The 7522-nt window shown below is 36.5% G+C and overlaps 1 pseudogene; it reads left to right on the top strand.

Moving 5' to 3' along the window:
- The first annotated feature begins 811 nt into the window (after positions 1–811).
- Positions 812–6054, top strand: LOC143675811 (uncharacterized; annotated as a pseudogene).
- Positions 6055–7522: the final 1468 nt, after the last annotated feature.

Raw genomic sequence — 7522 nt, 5'->3', positions numbered from 1 at the left:
TATCTCTCCTTCCTTTTAAGGGTTCCCTTTTAATTAGGTGATATACTAAAGAACAAATAGAAAAGTATATGGTCCATGGGTTTTCAGTACACAGCATAGAAAAGCTGTTGCTTTTTCTATGAGACGGCTGATATCAGAAACTCAGAGCAGTATATGGGCTGTAACAACAACTCTTACGAATCTCTCTCTCTCTCTCTCATCTGTATCTGTATACTGTACATGCTTTCATGAAAGGTACGTGAAGCTGTAGGACAGTGCCTGTTCTACAGCGGGCCTGGTGAGAAGAAATGTGGTAGACAATAGCGTGTGAAAGAGTGGAATGGGAAATAGTCACAACTATCCCTGAATCAATCCATAAAAATACTCACATTTATTAATTAATTTACAAGAAGTTTTTCTGAAAGGAGGTTTTGATCTCTTAGAGTTTTTAACCACCTGGCTTCTAAAAAACATTACCATTGTCTTGCAGGCCAGCTGGCATGTATTCTTTCTGAGTCCTGGACTGAAGAGGAAACAATCAAGAGACAAACCCAAAAGTTCCAGGACAGCTTTAGTGGTGACAGGAATGAGCGCCCCCAGATATCGGACCTAAAGTGCTCCTGTGTCAGCTCCACTGGTGGGCATTAGCTGCATAGCTATCGCATGGGCTGTGTCAGCCACAAGGGGCTGGCCAGAGCGAGCTGAGCAGATGTAGAGGAAAATGGCAGAGGCTCAAAAATTATGAAGAGGATTAGTTCATGGAACAAATAAGAAACAATGCCAAGGACTCTAAAAGTACTGAGGAATTATTTGATGCTGGAGTAGCGCTGGGATGGAGTTCCCACAAAGGGAGAAGGCATGGAGTCAGAGAAACAATGCTTTGAGAAAGGTTTGCATAGTTTTTATCCTCAAGATGGTGCGGCCTTTCATATATGTTGAAAAGCTTCATCTTCATTTTAGAACAACCTAAAATCAGTGGAACTCTTTAGAATTTTATCTAAAAACACAGCAGCTTTAGACAAGCCATTCTGGAGCTAGACTCATGGGAGGATGAAGGAACTCCCTTTACCCTTTATTTTCCCATTCATACACTAGACTTTCCACCAAACGTGTTAAACGAATGTGCTTAGGGACAAGACCGAAAGCATAGTTATAATTTATCCCTAAGCAAATCAATTAATTCCCAGGCAATAGAGCCTTCTGCATCATTAATGGAGAAGAGACTAAAGCAGTGCAGTAAAACACCAGAGATGGCATTTGGCAAGGAAACAGATTTCTTTACCCAGAACTTATTTTAAATTAAAGAATGCACATTAATTCAGAATAAACAAGCTGACATCCTAGGATCACTGACTGTTAAATATTTTTTCCATCATAAATGGGTAAAGGTAAAACATGGATCACATATAGTTTTATAAAGAAAATAAAATTTAAAAAATGGTAAACAGGTAATTTAGATAAAAAATAAATAAGAAAATCAGAAGAAATAGACAGTTTCTGGGAAGAGCAAAGTCTTTATGGAGGTGGGGGGGGCATTTTGAAGAAGGGGTGGTAATAGTAAAAAGCACATGATGCTAAGGACAGAAAGGAATGCACAGACTCTTGTAATTAGGAAGTCATCCGTGATGTTCAACAAATAAAGAACATTTTTTCTTAAGGTCTTTACTTTCAGAACTCATCTTAGTCTGTTGTTTTGATTGCATCAGCCAAAAAAAAGCCTTTAGAAAATAAGCCTATGTAGTTCACTAATTTTTAAAGCCCTCAATCAGGTGGGTCTGCCAACCTATCCTTTAGGTAAACCTTTACCCTTTATCCTTTAGTAAACCTTTGGGAGGTTTACTTATAAAATTAAGTTTGGGGCTTTGCAACGGTGGCTCATTGGCACAATTCTCACCTGCCATGCGGGAGACCCAGGTTTGTTTCCCAGTTCCTGCCCATGTGAAAAAAAAAAAATTAAGTTTGGGCAATTCATTACTTAGATCTACCTAATTCATATGCATCTGTTACAGTCCAATGGGTTTCTTTTTAGCTGATCGTATGGAAGTCTTTCCTGACTCCAGGCTAGAAATGACACCAGCTTTCCTTGAGTCCTTCTATTCATACTACAATTCAGATGTTCATTCTCCCCTTCTTCCATGGCAAAGGAGTTAAGAGAACCTGTGGCTGCTGCTAGGAAAAATTACCCAGCACCCCTTATAGCTAAATTGTTCACATGGAAGTGCTTTATGCAGCTTCTGCTTCGTTTGTTTAAAAGAGAATTGCTGCCCTAGATATTCTCTTTCTTCTTTGTACCAGCTGGATATCTGACCTGCCCATGACTCATCTTCCACCTAAGTAAACGATTCCCTAGGTAATCGCAGAGAAATAAAAAGTAGGAAACCTGAGTCAATTTGGAATTCTCATTCACATGTCTGTCCTGAAATAGATAAATAAACTAATATAATAAATAAGTATTTACTACAATTAATAAAGTATATATTCTGAGAAACAGCACCAAGTACAAATGATCTAAATGGGTTAGTTAAAAAATGTTTTAAGGTATTTTTAAATACATATCTGAGGTGTCAAATTATAAATAAGAATGAGTAAACTGAGGACAAAATACAGCAATTTCCTAAGGGCTATCCATGAACCCCTCCTAGCCCAGGGCTTTGGGACCTTATTTAGAGAGAACAGGCAGGTCATATAAGGCAAGAATTCAGATCACAGACCATTACAAAATGCCAAGACTGTATAAGAGGATAAAGTAGAAAAAGTAAAACGGAACTAAAATTAAAGGTAGAAAATGTTATTGTTTTGATTTTTTTTCTTTTGCAGTCTAGGTTTTGTGCATTGGAGATAAAATGAGAATTACTCCAATAATTTTTAACTCTATAAACGTGAATGTTGTATGAAATTTCACACTATTCAGATGACCTGAAAAATCCCAAGCTGAAAATATAATTTTAATTTATTGCAGGTTGATAATATGCCAGGAAATGTGCCAGGAAAAAGAAATACAATTTCTCTCTGAAGTAATGGATTTAAATCCAGACTTCAAAGGATTCCTGCAGATAAAGTCTCAATGAGCATAAGCTCACAATAAAAAGCCAAAACACAAATAAAGAAAAAATCCTACAGAAGGAAAAATTAAAAAAAAAGAGGGAGAATGAAGACTTAAGGTGCAAAAATACAAATTGTGAATGTTAGAAATAATAAACAATATGGAACAATATATAGAGATAGTGAGTGCATAAGACAAGTATAGATATTTTCTAATTTACAAATTAAGAAAGATAAATCTAAAGTACTTGGCAATAATAATAGTATAATAAAGGAAGGGACTGTAATAAAAGCTTCCAAAGGACATTTTAGGAAGAAAGATAAAGATGTGAAAAAAGCTAGAACTAGTTTTGTTATGTGTACGTGCTAAAATTCCTAGAGTAACTATATAGAAATAGAAATATAGTATAAAACATCTAATGAAATAGAGTGGTAAAAGGATTGAGGGAAAATAAATCCAAAGAATTCAAGAAAATCAGAAAATAAAAAGAAATACAGGATCAAATAGAAATGCAAAATGAAATTGTGGATTTAAATCCAAATGTTCTTGTAATTTATCAACATTTATGAGCTATATTCTTTAGTTAAAAGTCAAAGATTTTGAGAGAGGGAAGAAATTCCATGTAACCATTGCTTAAAAAGGACATATTTAAAATATTAATAACAAAAATTCGATTATATAATTATTGAAAACATATACAAAGCTATTGTTAATTAACAAAAACTGGTGGCTGTGTTGATATCAGACAAAATAGACCTTAGGGAAAAAGAAAATTTAGGCTAAAATTGCTAGATATGAGGAGACATTCCACAATAAATAAAGTGTGAAAAATCCTTCAACAAATGAAAAGATTTTAGTAATCAGAGAAATGTAGACTAAAACCACAGTGAAATGACTGTTCAACAAGCCCTGCCCCCTACATTGAGCTAAGTAAAAGGATCTGAAAATACCAAATATTAGTGAGGGTTCAGAGCAGCAGGAGCACGTACAGGATTTTTGTGGGAAAATAGATCTGACACCACCCCTTTGGGAAACAATTGGGAATTATCTAATGAAGTGGGCAATGTATACACTTCATAAATTATCTAATGAAGTGGGCAATGTATATACACTTCATATCCCATCCATTTTGTTCTGTATATTCTAGAGAAATGCACACACTATAATGAAATCAATAATTAATTATTAATTCAAAGGCAAATTGTGAAAGAAAGCCATATTGTGCCATGCATGCATTTTTAAATATTAAAAAGTAAGTTAAGGGGTCCTAGCTGGATCCTAGTGCTACCTAGTGTCAGGGTCCACATGCAAGGACTCTTCTTCCTTGAGTGGAAGAAATGACCAAGTTTCAAACACAGTGGATCCACTTGACCTTGAACAGAGAGCTTGGGAGAAAACTGCTTTCTCTCATTTTTACTTTCTTCAACTGACACTAGTTGGGAACCAGTAAATTAAAGGGTATCTCTGTGGACTTCAAAGGGGTGTGGAGTCACCTGGCCCCGTGCTCAGAGAAACCTGTACAGAGAGCTAATGATTGAAAACTACAGAGATTTGGTCTCAGTGTGCCCAGTGGTCACAGTAGAATGCTGGAGGATACATCCTCTATTGGTGCTGGACTCTCTTTGATGCATGCTTGTCTACTTTTAAGGGACCGCCTCTGGTGACTGGTCTCAGGATGAATGTAGTTGGAATCCCAATGGTGACAGGCTCCTCGTTTAAGGATCACTTCTTCAAGCCACAGACTTGAATGAATATTCTGCGGAGGATCTTCCAGAGAAAGGACTTTGGAATCTTTTACATAAACAGTTTTCCTGTTGACTAATTTTGGAAAAGATAGCTAGTACAATAACTGGGAGTCAGAGTTATATTGTGACCCTTCAAAGAGAAGTGTATGGGGACCCAGAACTAGATCTTTCCCCTCATTAAAAGTGAGAAGAAGTAGCTTCCTATATTTCCAAAAATAATAACAGTGCACTGACCCTTCAAAGGGATGAGTTTAAAAACATGGAAAGTGAAGAATATTTATCTTTGAAAGTCCTAAGAAGACTCTTTGTTGAAGTTCTATAAGAATGAGTCACAGGATTAGCAGGCAAGCAAAAGTCTTCTTTTTAAGTGAGGAAAGCATTGAAGTAAAAATGATATGGGGGGAAAGTCTTGTGGATCATTGTTCAGAAAAACTTGAAGCCAAACTTCTGTCTGGCAGAACAGAACTGGTTTCTCCATTGTTCAGTCATGAGGCAATTTGCTAGAATGGCCAGGTGAAGGAATCTTGGATTTCTTCGACTATAATCACAAAGACATTCATGGTTTGGCAGTAGGTTGCCAGTTCTAGTCATCAGAGAGCTCATATAAATAAGAAACCCTGTAACTATAATAACAGTGGCAAAATACTTAACATTGGTCCAAATGTCCAACCAGTGGTGAGAACTCACTCTAAAAGAAATTTTCTCAATGCGGTCAATGTGGTGAGAACTTAAATCAGAGCTTAGAACCACTACTTTGTCAGAGAGATCACATAGAAGAAAAACCTTATAACTGTGAGCGCTCCTGTTAGGGCTCAGGTCTCCTCATTCACCAAGAAGCCCATATGGATGAGAAATTTTATAAATGAGACAAGTGTGGGAAGGGCTTCACAAGAAGCTCATGTATGCTCATTCACCATGCAGACCATACTGGCAAGAAACCCTACAAATGTCACAAGGGTGGGAAGGATGTTAGTCAGTGTTTGAAATTGTATCCGCCAGAGAGTCCACACAGGAGAGAGGCTCTACAAATACAGAGTTTGGCAAGGGCTTTAGTGAGAGTTTGAATTTTCACATTCATCAGTGCCTGCAAATCAGAGAGAAGCCTTACTTGTGCTACAAATGTGTAGAGGGATCCATCCAGAGCTCAGATCTTTTGCCTCCACCTCAGAGGTCCACACTGGGGAGAAGCCCTATGAGGGCAGCAAGTGTGAAAGAGGCTTCGATCAAAGCTCTAAACTATACATCCACCAATGGGTTCACAGGAAAGACCTTGTTAAATGTTGTTAGCCCATTCGGGTCTTCAGTTACAGGGCTTGTACTGGAAAGACTTAAATATTATTAACATTACTCTTACCTTTATGTTCTACAAAGGAGAGAGATTATGCAGATACATTCGCTCACTAAAAACTGTGCATTCAGTTTAAAAGTATTTATGTAGAAAGCACTTTGTTACGCCATACAATGAATGGATTGTTCTGGTTCTTCAGATTGGTACAGTGAAGACATCTGAAATCTGTGACTCAGCCAGTGTTATTAGAACTATGTATCCTGCTCTGTATTTTTAGCCATGGAAGTGTTATATTTGTACAGGCAGGACATGTTTCTCCTTGTTCATATTCTCTGAGAACTCAGAACTCAGATTTCTCTTCAAATCATTTGCCTTGAGTTTCTATTTCTTTCTGGCCCTGCATAGCTCTTCATAAACTACGTTATACAATATGTCAGTTTTAGCCCAGGGTAGTGTTTGGAGGTATAACGGACAGAGACATCTCTTGTGTTTATTGCAAATATTCATGCTAGGCCATGGCAACACAACCAGGAGGTGGAGAGTGTTATTTACTTAGCACTCCCCCATCCACTCTTTTGGCAGAATGTCAAACTTTTCTCCCTTCCCTGAAGCAATTGTTTCTGAACATAGATAGATCTTTTACCAGAGTGCAGCTAGTCTATTGGGGACTTCAGATCTCACCAGCTCAGACGACTTCCCTAAACAAAGCCAAGTAGAATACGTGTATGATGTTGAATCACATCAAATGAAGTTAAAAATACTTAAATATATATAATTCTTCTCTTTTCAAAAAAAATTTAAAAATTAAAGAGAGTAAGTTAGGTGGATATGTGTGAAGTTAACAAATAAGATAAATAAATCAGCATAAATGGGTTACTTTTGGGGGGAAAGAAGAAAATGGTACAAATGGAGACTGATGTACAGTCTATATGGAAAGTTGATATGTATTTATAATGGTCTTCTCATGTGGAATATTGAATGAAATTAGTTTTACTATTCTTTAAATCATATATATATTCATATATTCTTTTGCATATTCTATGTATTCTATAATAAATATTTTACAAAGAATTAATGCATAAATAAATAAATGCTGAATAATTAAAACAGTAAAAGATCAGCTTTTACAGTATTGATAGCATGAGGTGTTGTTTTAAGCTCTGTTCTCAATCAAGCTAATACTATGTCTCTAGTATGGGTCATCAGAAGAGAATTCTGACTTAGAAATTCTACCCTACTGGATATTTCTCTAGTCTTAATAGCATGTTTCCCCCATACAGATACCTGATGTTAATATTGTATCACAGTAGTTTATTCCTGTAGAATAGTAGGGGTGCCACTTTTTCTTAGAGACTGATCACTTTCTCCATGTTGACTGTCATTTCTCACTCTTGAAAAGTTCAGAACAAATCTTATAGATGAGAACAAAAACAAAAACATCACAAACAAAGTAACTGCAAACTTGAA

The sequence above is a fragment of the Tamandua tetradactyla genome, chromosome 3 (assembly GCF_023851605.1).
Source record: "Tamandua tetradactyla isolate mTamTet1 chromosome 3, mTamTet1.pri, whole genome shotgun sequence".
Taxonomy (NCBI): domain Eukaryota; kingdom Metazoa; phylum Chordata; class Mammalia; order Pilosa; family Myrmecophagidae; genus Tamandua; species Tamandua tetradactyla.
This window is presented reverse-complemented; position numbering and strand designations above follow the sequence as displayed.